This window comes from Tachyglossus aculeatus, chromosome 16 (genome assembly GCF_015852505.1).
Source record: "Tachyglossus aculeatus isolate mTacAcu1 chromosome 16, mTacAcu1.pri, whole genome shotgun sequence".
NCBI lineage: Eukaryota > Metazoa > Chordata > Mammalia > Monotremata > Tachyglossidae > Tachyglossus > Tachyglossus aculeatus.
Window position 1 is genome coordinate 45,512,256 of NC_052081.1, and position 15,058 is coordinate 45,527,313.

A 15,058-nucleotide genomic window follows, 5' to 3' on the forward strand; every position below is an offset into this window, starting at 1 on the left:
ACATATATACATAATGTCAAATGGGGATGAAGATGTGAGCCCCCCCGTGGACCACCTGATCACCTTGTAACCTCCCCAGCGCTTAGAACAGTGCTTTGCATATAGTAAGTGCTTAATAAATGCTATTATTATTATTATTATTATTCTCTCGGCCTCAGTTCCCTCATTCATTCATTCATTCAATAGTATTTATTGAGCGCTTACAGTGTGTAGAGCACTGTACTAAGCGCATGGGAAGTCCAAGTTGGCAACATCTAGAGACGGTCCCTACCCAACAGCGAGCTCACAGTCTAGAAGGGGGAGACAGACGACCAAACCAAACATATTAACAAAATAAAATAAACAGAATAAATATGTACAAGTAAAATAAATAAACAAATAGAGCAATAAATATGTACAAACATATATACATAATGTCAAATGGGGATGAAGACGTGAGCCTGATCACCTTGTAACCTCCCCAGCACTTAAAACAGTGCGTTGCACATAGTAAGCACTTAATAAATGCCATTATTATTATTAGTATTATTCTCTCGGCCTCAGTTCCCTCATTTATTCATTCATTCAATCGTATTTATTGAGCGCTTACTGTGTGCAGAGCACCCGACTAAGCGCTTGGGAAGTACAAGTTGGCAACATCTAGAGACGGTCCCTACCCAACAGCGGGCTCACAGTCTAGAAGGGGGAGACAGGCGACAAAACAAAACATATTCACAAAATAAAATAAATAGAATAAATATGTACTAATAAAATTGAGTAATAAATATGCACAAACATATATACATATATACAGGTGATGTGGGGAGGGGAAGGAGGTAAGGCGGGGGGATGGGGAGGGGGAGAAGGGGGAGAGGAGAGTCTGGGAGCCCGTTAAATGGTAAAAATACCATATTTTCAATGGTAAAAATACAATTTTTTAAAATGGTATTTGTTAAACGTTTACTTTAAAAACGATATCTGTTGAACACTTACTATGCGCCAGTAGCTAGGGGATTTACAAGATTATCAGGTTGGACACAGTCCCACATGGGGCTCAGTCTCCATGCCCATTTTCCAGAGGAGGGAACTGAGGCCCAGAGAAGTGAAGTGACTGGCCCAAGGTCACACAGCAGACAGGTGGCAGAGGCGGGATTAGAACCCAGGTGCTTCTGAATCCGACCACCAATCCATCTTCCCCCCCGCCCCACGTTTTCCACAAATCTGGCGGTCCTAAGGACGCGGACCCCCGCCCTCTTTCCCACCGCCCCCCAAAAGCAGCATCCAAGGGCGGGGGCTGCGTCTGATCTGATAATAATAATAATAATAATAATAATAATAATAATAATAATAATAATAATAATAGCATTTGTTAAGCGCTTACTATGTGCAAAGCACTGTTCTAAGCGCTGGGGAGGATGCAAGGTGATTAAGTTGTCCCACGTGGTGCTCACAGTCAATCCCCATTTTACAGATGAGGTAACTGAAGCTCAGAGAAGTTAAGTGACTTGCCCAAGGTCACACAGCAGACATGCGGCAGAGGCGGGATTCGAACCCCTGACCTCTGACTCCAAAACCCGTGCTCTTTCCACTGAGCCACGCTGCTTCTCCACATATAATAATAATATAATATAATAATATAATAATGATGGTATTTATTAGGCGCTTACTACATGCAAAGCATTGTTCAAAGCGCTGGGGAGGTTACAAGGTGATCAGGTTGTCCCAGGAGGGGCTCAACAGTCTTCAACCCCATTTTACAGATGAGGTAACTGAGGCACAGAGAAGCTAAGTGACTTGCCCAAAATCACACAGCTAATTGAAGGAGCCGATTTTTAATATACACATTATTATATATAATAATAATAATAATAGTATTTGTTAAGCACTTACTATGTGTCAGATACTTTACTAAGGACTAGGGTGGACACAAGCCAAAAGGGTTGGACACAGTCCCCGTCCCACGTGGGGCTCACAGTCTCAATCCGCAAAGCAGCGCGGCTCAGTGGAAAGAGCACGGGCTTTGGAATCGGAGGTCATGGGTTCAAATCCCGACCCCGCCAACTGTCAGCTGCGTGACTTTGGGCAAGTCACTTCACTTCTCTGGGCCTCAGTTGCCTCATCTGTAAAATGGGGATTAAAACTGTAAGCCCCCGGTGGGACAACCTGATCACCTTGTAACCTCCCCAGCGCTTAGAACAGTGCTTAATAAAAGCCATTATTATTATTATTATTTTCAGATGAGGAAACTGAGGTTCAGCGAAGTGACTCGCCCAAGGTCAACAAGCGGCGGAGTCGGGATTAGAACCCATGCCCTTCTGACTCCCAAGCCAGGGGTCTATCCATTAGGCTATTCATTCATTCATTCAATCGTATTTAATGAGCACTCACTGCATGCAGAGCACTGTACTAAGCGCTTGGGAAGTACAATTCAGCAACAGATAGAGACGGTCCTTACCCAATAACGGGCATGATCTGATAAAGAAGCAGTGTGGTTCAGTGGAAAGAGCCCGGGCTTTGGAGTCAGAGGTCATGGGTTCAAATCCTGCTCCGCCAATTGCCAGCTGTGTGACTTTGGGTAAGTCACTTCACTTCTCTGGGCCTCAGTTCCCTCATATGGAAAATGGGGGTGAAGACTGTGAGCCCCACGTGGGACAACCTGTTCACCTTGTAACCTCCCCAGCGCTTAGGACAGTTTTTGGCACACAGCAAACAAGCGCTTAATAAATGCCATCAGTATTATTATTCATTCATTCAATCGTATTTATTGAGTGCTTACTGTGTGCAGAGCACTGTATTATTATTCTTATTCTTATTATTCTAGCAATGATGGTATTTGCTAGGCGCTCACTGTGTGCCAAGCCCTGTGGAAGTGTGGGCAGCCTCGGGCCTAGCTGAGTGGGTATTCATTCATTCAATCGTATTTATTGAGCGCTTACTGTGTGCGGAGCACTGTATTATTTTATTATTCTTATTATTCTAGTAATGATGGTATTTGTTAAGCGCTCACTGTGTGCCAAGCTTTGTGGAAGTGTGGCAGCCCCGGGCCTAGCCGAGTGGGTATTCATTCATTCAATCATATTTATTGAGCACTTACTGTGTGCAGAGCACTGTATTATTATTATTATGATTCTAGTAATGATGGTATTTGTTAAGCGCTCACTGTGTGCCAGGCCCTGTGGAAGTGTGGCAGCCCCGGGCCTAGCCGAGTGGGTATTCATTCATTCAATCATATTTATTGAGCGCTGTTTGCAGAGCACTGTATTACTATTATCATTATTATTCTAGTAATGATGGTATTTGTTAGGCCCTCACTGTGTGCCAAGCCCTGTGGAAGTGTGGGCAGCCCCGGGCCTAGCCGAGTGGGTATTCATTCATTCACCCCCTTTTAGACTGTGAGCCCACTGTTGGGTAGGGACTGTCTCTATATGTTGCCAATTTGTACTTCCCAAGCGCTTAGTACAGTGCTCTGCACATAGTAAGCGCTCAATAAATACGATTGATGATGATGATGATGATTCAATCATTTATTGAGAGCTTACTGTGTGCAGAGCACTGTACTATTATCATTATGATTCTAGTAATGATGGTATTTGTTGTTAAGCGCTCACTGTGTGCCAGGCCCTGTGGAAGTGTGGGCAGCCCCGGGCCTAGCCGAGTGGGTGCGGCTGCGGGTGCCCGGGGAGGCGGTTGGCGGCGGTTCCGGGGGTTGGGGCCGGGCAGCCCTGGTGCCCCGATCGCGCCCCGCGGGAAGGCGCCGAGCCAACGGCCGCTCAAGCCCGGGCCCGTCCTCGCTGCCCCGCCCGGGGGGCACCACTCCTCCTCCTCCCCCTTCTCCCCGGCTCTCCCCAGTTCCCTGGGTGCCCAGATGCCCTCCTCCCCATGGGTACCTAGGTGCCCGCCTCCCCGGGGGCCCTGTGCCCATGTACCCGCCTCCCTGAGTTCCCGGTGCCCATGTGCCTGCCTCCCCGGGGGCCCGGTGCTCATGGGCCTGCCTCCCAGGGTGCCCAGGTGCTCCGCCTCCCTAGTGCCCATGTGCCCGCCTCCTCGGGGGCCCGGTGCCCAGGTGCCCACCTCCCCGGTGCCCATGTGCCTGCTTCCCAGAGTGCCCAGGTGCCCGCCTCCCCGGGGGCACGGTGCCCACGTGCCTGCCTCCCCGGGCTCCCGGTGCCCATGTGCCTGCTTCCCAGGGTGCCCAGGTGCCCGCCTCCCCGGGGGCCCGGTGCCCATGTGCCTGCCTCCCAGGGGACCCAGGTGCCCGGTGCCCATGTGCCTGCCTCCCAGGGAACCCAGGTGCCCGGTGCCCATGTGCCTGCCTCCCCGCGGGCCCAGGTACCCGCTTCCCCGGGGTCCCGGTGCCAAGGTGCCTGCCACCCCGGTTTCCCGGTGCCCATGTGCCCGCCTCCCCAGGTTCCCGGTACCCACGTGCCCGCCTCCCCGGGTGCCCACTGCCCATGCGCCCGCCTCCCCGGGGGCCCATGTGCCCATGTGCCCATGTGCCCATGTGCCCATGTGCCCGGGTAGGAGGGGCGACCTGTGGGCGGGGCCCGGGCAGCAGCGGGACTCTGATTGGACAAGCGGTCCGGGGGCGGGGATATGGGGGGCGGGGCCCAGGGGCGGAGCTCCGATTGGACGCGGCCCGGGGGGCGGAGCTAGGAGTAGGCGGGGCCCGAGGAGGAGCGGGGCTCTGATTGGGCAAGCAGTCCGGGGCGGGGCTACGAGTGAGCGGGGCCCGGGGCGGAGCTCTGATTGAGCTTGCGCTCCAAGGGGCGGAGCTGCTGGTGGGCGGGGCCTTGGGAAGAGCGGAGCTCTGATTGGACGCGCGGCCCGAAGGGCGGAGCTAGAAGTGGGTGGGGCCTGGAGAGGAGCGGAGCTCCGATTGGGCGCACGGTTCGCGGGCGGGGCCCGGGGTTGAGCTCTGATTGGGCGCGCGGCCCGAGGGCGGAGCTAGGAGTGGGTGTGGCCTGGAGAGGAGCGGAGCTCCGATTGGGCGCACGGTCCGTGGGCGGGGCCCGGGGTTGAGCTCTGATTGGGCGCGCGGCCCGAGGGGGGCGGAGCTAGGTGTGGGCAGAGCCCGGGGTGGAGCGGGACTCTGATTGGATAAGCGGTCCGGGGGCGGGGTTTGATGTAGGCGGGCGGGCACGCGGGGAGTTGCTCAAGTTCTTCACTCATTCATTCATTCATTCATTCATTCATTCATTCATTCATTCATTCAATCGTATTTATTGAGCGCTTACTGTGTGCAGAGCACTGTACTAAGCGCTTGGGAAGTCCAAGTCGGCAACATCTAGAGACGGTCCCTACCCAACAGCGGGCTCACAGTCTAGAAGGGGGAGACAGACAACAAGACAAAACATATTAACAAAATAAAATAAATAGAATAGATATGTACAAGTAAAATAAATAAGAGCCCGGGCTTTGGAATCAGAGGTCATGGGTTCAAATCCCGCCTCTGCCGATTGTCAGCTGGGTGACTTTGGGCAAGTCAATTCACTTCCCTGGGCCTCAGTTACCTCATCTGGAAAATGGGGATGAAGACCGTGAGTCCCCCGCGGGACAACCTGATCACCTTGTATCCCCTCCAGCGCTTAGAACAGTGCTTTCTAGACTGTAAGCCCACTCTTCTAGACTGTGAACCCACTCTTCTAGACTGTGAGCCCACTGTTGGGTAAGGACCGTCTCTATATGTTGCCAACTTGTACTTCCCAAGCGCTTAGTACACTGCTCTGCACACAGTAAGCGCTCAATAAATACGATTGAATGAATGAATGAATGAATAGTAAGCGCTTAATAAATGCCATCATTATTATTCATTCATTCATTCAATCGTATTTATTGAGCGCTTACTGTGTGCAGAGCACTGGACTAAGCGCTTGGGAAGTACAGGTTGGCAGCATCTAGAGACGGTCCCTACCCAAGAATGGGCTCACAATCAATCAATCAATCAATCAATCGTATTTATTGAGCGCTTACTGTGTGCAGAGCACTGGACTAAGCGCTTGGGAAGTCCAGGTTGGCAACATCTAGAGACGGTCCCTACCCAACAGTGGGCTCACAGTCTAGAAGAGGGAGACAGAGAACAAAAGAAAACATATTAACAAAACAAAATAAATAGAATATGTACAAGTAGAGTAATAAATACGTACAAACATATATATTTATACATACATACATATATATTTATTGAGCGCTTACTGTGTGCAGAGCACTGGACTAAGTGCTTGGGAAGTCCAGGTTGGCAACATCTAGAGACGGTCCCTACCCCACAGTGGGCTCACAGTCTAGAAGAGGGAGACAGAGAACAAAACAAAACATATTAACAAAATAAAATAAATAGAATGTGTACAAGTAAAATAGAGTAATAAATACGTGCAAACATATATATTTATACATACATACATATATATTTATTGAGCGCTTACTGTGTGCAGAGCACTGGACTAAGCGCTTGGGAAGTCCAGGTTGGCAACATCTAGAGATGGTCCCTACCCAACAGTGGGCTCACAGTCTAGAAGGGGAGGACAGAGAACAAAAGAAAACATATTAACAAAATAAAATCAATAGAATATGTACAAGTAAAATAGAGTAATAAATACAAACATATATATTTATACATACATACATACATATATATTTATTGAGCGCTTACTGTGTGCAGAGCACTGGACTAAGCGCTTGGGAAGTCCAGGTTGGCAACATCTAGAGACGGTCCCTACCCAACAGCGGGCTCACAGTCTAGAAGGGGGAGACAGAGAACAAAACAAAGCATATTAACAAAATAAAATAAATAGAATATGTACAGGTAAAATAGAGTAATAAATACATACAAACATATATATTTATACATATATATTTACTAAGCACTTACTATATGCAAAGCACTGTTCCAAGCGCTGGGAAGTTATTATTATTATTATTATTATCCGCCCCCCGCCCCCAGGAGCAGAGTTTTCCCTCCCTGTTCCCGGTCGATCCACCGTTTGCCGCCACTGGAACCGGCTGGGGCACGAGTCCAAATTCCAAGGGTTTTTCCTTTTGTGCAGCGGGACCGTCCCCCTGTGGGTTTTACCGCTAAATCTCCGAGCTTTTCCCGCCAGGAGAGGCTGGGCCCCTGGTCTCACCTCCCTCAGCTCCTCCGGCCCTGTCAGGTCTGGGCTCTTTCCAACCAATGTCCCCCTTCCCATTCCCCCCATCTTACCTCCTTCCCTTCCCCACAGCATTCATTCATTCATTCAATCGCATTTATTGAGCGCTTACTATGTGCACAGCACTGTCCTAAGCACTTGGGAAGTACAAGTTGGGGACGTATAGAGACGGTCCCTACCCAACAACGGGCTCACAGTCTAGAAGGGGGAGACGGAGAACCAAACAAAACACGTGGACAGGTGTCAAGTCATCAGAAGAAATAAAATGAAAGCTAAATGCACATCGTTAACAAAATAAATAGAATAGTAAGTATGCACAGGTAAAATAAATAGAGTAATCAATCTGGACAAACATATATACAGGTGCTGTGGGGAGGGGAAGGAGGTAGGGCAGGGGGATGGGGAGGAGAAGAGGAAAACGGGGGCTCAGTCTGGGAAGGCACCTGTATATATGTATATATGTTTGTACATATTTGTTACTCTATTTATTTATTTATTTTACTTGTACGTATCTATTCTATTTATTTTATTTTGTTAGTATGTTTGGTTTTGTTCTCTGTCTCCCCCTTTTAGACTGTGGGCCCACTGTTGGGTAGGGACTGTCTCTAGATGTTGCCAACTTGTACTTCCCAAGCGCTTAGTCCAGTGCTCTGCACACAGTAAGTGCTCAATAAATACGATTGATTGATTGACTGATTGTAAATTCCTAGAGGGGAGCCATCGCTCAATAAAAACGATTGAATGAACGAATGAATGACCTTGTATCCTCCCCGGTGCTTAGAACAGTGCTTGGCACCTAGTAAGCACTTAACAAATACCATTGTTATTATTAATACAAGCACTTAGTACAGTGCTCTGCGCACAGTAAGCGCTCAATAAATATGATTGAATGAATCTCTGTGGGCAGGGAATGGGTCGATTTTATTGTGTCCTCTCCCAAGCGCTTAGAACATAGTAAGTGCTCAATAAATACGACTGAACGTCTCCCAACTCTGGTCAACTCTCCCAAGCCCTCGTTAAACAGAGGAAGCTCTCAGTAAAGTACTGCTGATTGATCGAACGCTCTATCGATCGCTGGTGAGCCCACTGTTGGGGTAGGGACCGTCTCTATATGTTGCCAACTTGTACTTCCCAAGCGCTTAGTACAGTGCTCTGCACACAGTAAGCGCTCAATAAATACGATTGACTGATTGATTGATTGGCTGAAGAGGAAAAAAGGAAAATTTGGGTGGAGGGGTGGTCACAGGAGGGGCCGGGGGGCAGGCAGGGCAGGGATGGCCCTGGGGTTTAGCGAACTGTTGTCAAACTGACCCCCTTGGTAGGCTGGGATAATAATCCGTCTCCTCCACTTATAATAATAATCATAATGTTGGTATTTGTTAAGCGCTTACTATGTGCCAAGCACTGGGGTAGATACAAGGTAATCAAATTGTCCCACATGGGGCTTACAGTCTTCATCCCCCTTTTCCAGATGAGGGAACTGAGGCCCAGAGAAGCGAAGTGTGAGCCAGGATTTGAACCCACGACCTCTGACTCCAAAGCCCGGGCTCTTTCCACTGAGTCACGCTGACTTGGAGGGATACTGGTTCCCAAAGCTGTGGACGCCCCTCTCCCGGAAACAACAAAAATCCCCAGGGGCGCTGGGGTGGAGGGGCTAGTGGCCGGCCACGGGGGTGGTGGACTTAGTACAGCGCTTAGCACAGTGCTCTGCACACAGTAAGCGCTCAATAAATACGATCGATTGATTGACGGGGCTGGCGGAGGGGTCGGCTGCGGAGCGGCGGCTCTGGCTGGAGACGGGGCGTTGGGGCTGGCCACGAGGCTAGCACAGGGACCGGCCGTGACGTTGGCGGAGGCCACGGGGCCAAGTTGGTGTTGCCAGCTTGTACTTCCCAAGCGCTTAGTCCAGTGCTCTGCGCACAGTAAGCGCTCAGTAAATTAATCAATCGTATTTATTGAGCACTTACTGTGTGCAGAGCACTGGACTAAGCGCTTGGGAAGTCCAAGTTGGCAACATCTAGAGACGGTCCCTACCCAACAGTGGGCTCACAGTCTAGAAGGGGGAGACAGAGAACAAAACAAAATATATTAACAAAATCCTCCTGCCGCTAATCTCCTCACCGTACCTCGTTCTCGCCTGTCCCGCCATCGACCCCCGGCCCACGTCCTCCCCCGGGCCTGGAATGCCCCCAATCCCTCTGCCCCTCCGCCAAGCTCGCTCTCTTCCTCCCTTCAAGGCCCTACTGAGAGCTCACCTCCTCCAGGAGGCCTTCCCACACTCAGCCCCTTCCTTCCTCTCCCTCTCGCCCCCTTCTCCATCCCCCCCATCTTACCTCCTTCCCTTCCCCACAGCACCTGTATAGATGTATATATGTTTGTACATATTTATTACTCATTTATTTATTTATTCATTTTACTTGTACATATCTATTCTATTTATTTTATTTTGTTAGTATGGTTTAGTTCTCTGTCTCCCCCTTTTAGACTGTGAGCCCACTGTTGGGTAGGGACTGTCTCTATATGTTGCCAACTTGTACTTCCCAAGCGCTTAGTACAGTGCTCTGCACACAGTAAGCGCTCAATAAATATGATTGATTGATTGATTGAATCACTCAGTTGTATTCATCGAGCGCTCACTGTGTGCAGAGCACTGTACTAAGCGCTTGGAAAGTAGACTGTGAGCCCACTGTTGGGTAGGGACTGTCTCTATATGTTCCCAACTTGTACTTCCCAAGCGCTTAGTACAGTGCTCTGCACACAGTAAGCGCTCAATACATATGATTGATTGATTGATTGAATCACTCAGTTGTATTCATCGAGCACTCACTGTGTGCAGAGCACTGTACTAAGCGCTTGGAAAGTAGACTGTGAGCCCACTGTTGGGTAGGGACTGTCTCTATATGTTCCCAACTTGGACTTCCCAAGCGCTTAGTCCAGTGCTCTGCACACAGTAAGCGCTCAATAAATACGATTGATTGATTGATTGAATCACTCAGTTGTATTTATCGAGCGCTCACTGTGTGCAGAGCACTGTACTAAGCGCTTGGAAAGTAGACTGTGAGCCCACTGTTGGGTAGGGACTGTCTCTATATGTTCCCAACTTGTACTTCCCAAGCGCTTAGTACAGTGCTCTGCACATAGTAAGCGCTCAATAAATACGATTGATGATGATGATGATGATGAAGTAAAATAGAGTAATAAATAGAGTATCCCCCCCGCCCCCGAATCCTTAAATCCACCCAGATACTTCAACTGCTCTCCCTCTCTTTCCCCCAGCCCCTTCCCTAGTTTCCCACCAACTCCCTGGAAAAGGGCAAATACAAAAAATAATAATAATGTCGTCCCAAGTACGATTGATTGATTGATTGATTGGTGGCAGGACTGGCCATGGGCACCGGGCCCAGTGGCGGGGCTGACGCTCCCGCCACTTCCGCGCTGAAGGCCAAACTTTGCCCGACTACAAAGGCGGCCGGGCGAGGAATTGTAGAGGAAAGGGCGGACGGGCGGGCGGGTGGACGGGCAGCTGGGGGAGAAGGATTGCTTTGTTCCCGGGGCTTCCTGAAGTGTGGCGGCGGGCCGGGAGCCAGGCCGCGGGGAGCGTCTCCAATCTCCGCCCGCCCGGCTACCGTCCAGCCGGTTTCCCGCGCTTCCAGGCCCGTCCGCGGGGACCGGGTGCAGCCTCCGGCTCTCCCCGTGCCAGCTCCTCCTGAGCCCAGGGCCGCAGGGATGGTGCAAAACTCCAGCTCTGTTGGGTTTTTGAATCCATCAATCGTATTTATTGAGCGCTTAAGTGTGCGCAGAGCACTGGACTAAGCGCTTGGGAAGCACAACCTGGCAACATATAGACACAGTCATCATCATCATCATCAGTCGTATTTATTGAGCGCTTACTGTGTGCAGAGCACTGGACTAAGCGCTTGGGAAGTACAACTTGGCAACATATAGAGATAGTCCCTACCCAACAGTGGGCTCACAGTCTAGAAGGGGATTTTAATGGCATTTGCTCGGCGCTTACTATGTGCCAGGCTCTGGGGTACATCCGAGCTAATCAGGTTGGCCTCAGTCCCTGCCCCACACGGGGCTCACGGTCTTAATCCCCGTTTTACTGATGAGGGGACTGAGGCCTGGAAAATAATAATGATAATAATGATAGCATTTATTAAGCTGAGGTCCAATTTTTCCGGAAGATCAAGAAGGCCCTAGCTTCACCCATCCATCCATCCATCAATCGTATTTATTGAGCGCTTACTGTGTGCAGAGCACTGGACTAAGCGCTTGGGAAGTACATTTTGGCAACATATAGAGACAGTCCCTACCCAACAGTGGGCTCACAGTCTAGAAGGGGGAGACGGAGAACAAAACCAAACATACTAACAATATAAAATAAATAGAATAGATATGTACAAGTAAAATAAATAAATAAATAAATATTTATTAGACTTTCGACCAAACATACTAACAAAATAAAATAAATAGAATAGATATGTACAAGCAAAATAAATAAATAAATAAATATTTATTAGACTTTTAGACTGTGAGCCCACTGTTGGGTAGGGACTGTCTCTATATGTTGCCAACTTGTACTTCCCAAGCACTTAGTACAGTGCTCTGCACATGGTAAGCGCTCAATAAATATGATTGATTGATTGATTGGTTCTCCCTCCCTTCTCCCTCTCTCTCCGACTTCCTGTCTCTCCTCCTTTCTGCCTCTCCCAGATGGTCTCTGTGTCCCTTTCCGCCTGTCGCTTTCACTTCCCCTTGCAGTTCGGCCAGAAAAACTACACTTCCAATAATAATAATAATAATGGCCTTTTTTTATTAAGTGCTGACTATGTGCAAAGCACTGTTCTAAGCACTGGGGAGGTTACAACACGATCAAGTTGTCCCACTGGGGGGCTCACGGTCTTAATCCCCATTTTCCAGATGAGGTAGTTGAAGCCCGGAGAAGTGAAGGGACTTGCCCAAATAATACGATGGCATTTATTAAGCGCTTACTATGTGCAAAGCACTGTGCTAAGCGCTGGGGAGGTTACAAGGTGATCAGGTTGTCCCATGGAGGGGGGGCCTCACAGTCTTAATCCCCATTTTACAGATGCAAAGTCACACAGTTTACAACTGGCGGAGCTGGGATTTGAACCCATGACCTCTGACTCCAAAGCCCGGGCTCTTTCCACTGAGCCAAGCCAATTCTATTTATGTATTTACTTAATTGTGTAGATTAATGTGTGTCTCTCCCCCCGCAACCTCCCCCGACTGTGAGTTCTTTGAGGGCAGGCAATGTGTCTGTTGTTATATTGTCCTCTCCCAAGCGCTCAGTACAGTGCCTTGCATTCATTCATTCATTCAATCGCATTTATTGAGCGCTACTGTGGGCAGAGCACTGTACTAAGCGCTTGGGAAGTCCAAGTTGGCAACATCTAGAGACGGTCCCTACCCAACAGCGGGCTCACAGTCTAGGAGGGGGAGACAGACAACAAAACAAGACATATTAACAAAATAAAATTAATAGAATAAATATGTACAAATAAATAGAGTAATAAATACGTACAAACATATATACAGGTGCTGTGGGGAGGGGAAGGAGGTAAGGCGGGGGGGATGGAGAGGGGGCTCATTCATTCGATTGCATTTATTGAGCGCTTACTGTGTGCAGAGCACTGTACTAAGCGCTTGGGAAGTCCAAGTTGGCAACATCTAGAGACGGTCCCTAACCAAAAGTGGGCTCACACTCTAGAAGATGAATGAATTCTATTCCTGAACAGGCGACGGCAATTTCTCAAGCAAAATTCACATCACGGTAGATTCAATCAATCAGTCGGTCATACTTATTGGACACCCACTGAGGGGACAGCACTGTACTGAGGGGTTGGGAGAGTGCCGTGGGAGCCCAAGATTCATTCCCTGCCCCTTTCACTCATTCATTCATTCAACCGTGTTTACTGAGCGCTTACTGTGGGCAGAGCACTGTACTAAGCGCTTGGGAAGTCCAAGTTGGCAACATCTAGAGACGGTCCCTACCCAACAGCGGGCTCACAGTCTAGAAGGGGGAGACAGACAACAAAACAAAACATATTAACAAAATAAAATAAATAGAATAAATATGTACAAGTAAAATAAATAAATAAATAGAGCAATAAATATGTACAAACATATATACATATGTCAAATGGGGATGAAGACCGTGAGCACCCCCTTTCCCCCCATTGGGACCATCTGATCACCTTGTAACCTCCCCAGCGCTTAGAACAGTGCTTTGCACCTAGTAAGTGCTTAATAAATGCCATTATCATTATTATTATTATTCTCTCGGCCTCAGTTCCCTCATTCATTCATTCATTCAATTGTATTTATTGAGCGCTTACTGTGTGCAGAGCACCGTACTAAGCACTTGGGAAGTCCAATCAATCAATCAATCGTATTTATTGAGCGCTTACTGTGTGCAGAGCACTGGACTAAGCGCTTGGGAAGTCCAAGTTGGCAACATATAGAGACAGTCCCTACCCAACAGCGGGCTCACAGTCTAGAAGGGGGAGACAGACGACAAAACAAAACATAGTAACAAAATAAAATAAATAGAATAAATACGTACAAGTAAATAAAATAAATAGAGTAATAAATCTGTACAAACATATATACAGGTGCTGTGGGGAGGGGACGGGGGTAAAGCTGGGGGGGTGGGGAGGAGGGAGAGTCCCTTGGGACAGGGACTGTGTCCACTGCAATTTGCTTGAATCAATCAATCAATCGTATTTATTGAGCGCTTACTGTGTGCAGAGCACTGTACTAAGCGCTTGGGAAGTACAAGTTGGTAACATATAGAGACGGTCCCTACCCAACAGTGGGCTCCCAGTCTAGAAGAATGCACCCCAGTGTTTAGTACAGCGCCTGGCGTGTAGTTAAGCGCTTGACACACACCGTAATAATAATAATGGTTATTATAACTATTATTAAAGGAAGGCCAGACATAAGGAGCCCAGGGGAAGCGTGTCCCTCCCGTCCTTCCAGAGGCTGGTCAGCCTGGGAGCTGCCAAACAGACTGCTGCTCTTATCAGCAGATTTGCAGGCCTGTGCAATGCAGGAAGCGGTACGACCCTTGGCACGCTATCTCTTCTCGCCATATAAAAATACCGCCGCCCCCCGCCAACTACCCACCGTCCTCTCTGGAAGGGGAAGGGCCCACGGGGTTGCTTTTTAATTGCTGCTTCTCAGCCTGCCAGGAGTAGCGGTGAGCGCCCAGCAAGGCCCAGGATCCCCCCACCTTCATTCATTCACTCATTCAATCGTATTTATTCATTCGTTCATTCAATCTCAGCCCTACTGAGAGCTCACCTCCTCCAGGAGGCCTTCCCAGACTGAGCCCCCTCCTTCCTCTCCCCCTCCTCCCCCTCTCCTTCCACCCCCCCGCCTTACCTCCTTCCCTTCCCCCCAGCACCTGTATATATGTATATATGTTTGTACGGATTTATTACCGTATTTATTTTACTTGTACATATTCTATTTATTTTATTTTGTTAATATGTTTGGTTTTGTTCTCTGTCTCCCCCTTCTAGACTGTGAGCCCACTGTTGGGTAGGGACCATCTCTATAGGTTGCCAACTTGCCTCTCCATCCCCCCTACCTTACCTCCTTCCCTTCCCCACCTGTATATATGTATATATGTTTGTACGGATTTATTACTCTATTTATTTACTTATTTTACTTGTACATATTCTATTTATTTATTTTGTTAATATGTTTTGTTCTGTTCTCTGTCTCCCCCTTCTAGACTGTGAGCCCACTGTTGGGTAGGGACCGTCTCTATAGGTTGCCAACTTGCCTCTCCATCCCCCCCACCTTACCTCCTTCCCTTCCCCACATCACCTGTATATATGTATATATGTTTGTATGGATTTATCACTCTATTTATTTAACTTGTACATATTCTATTTATTTTATTT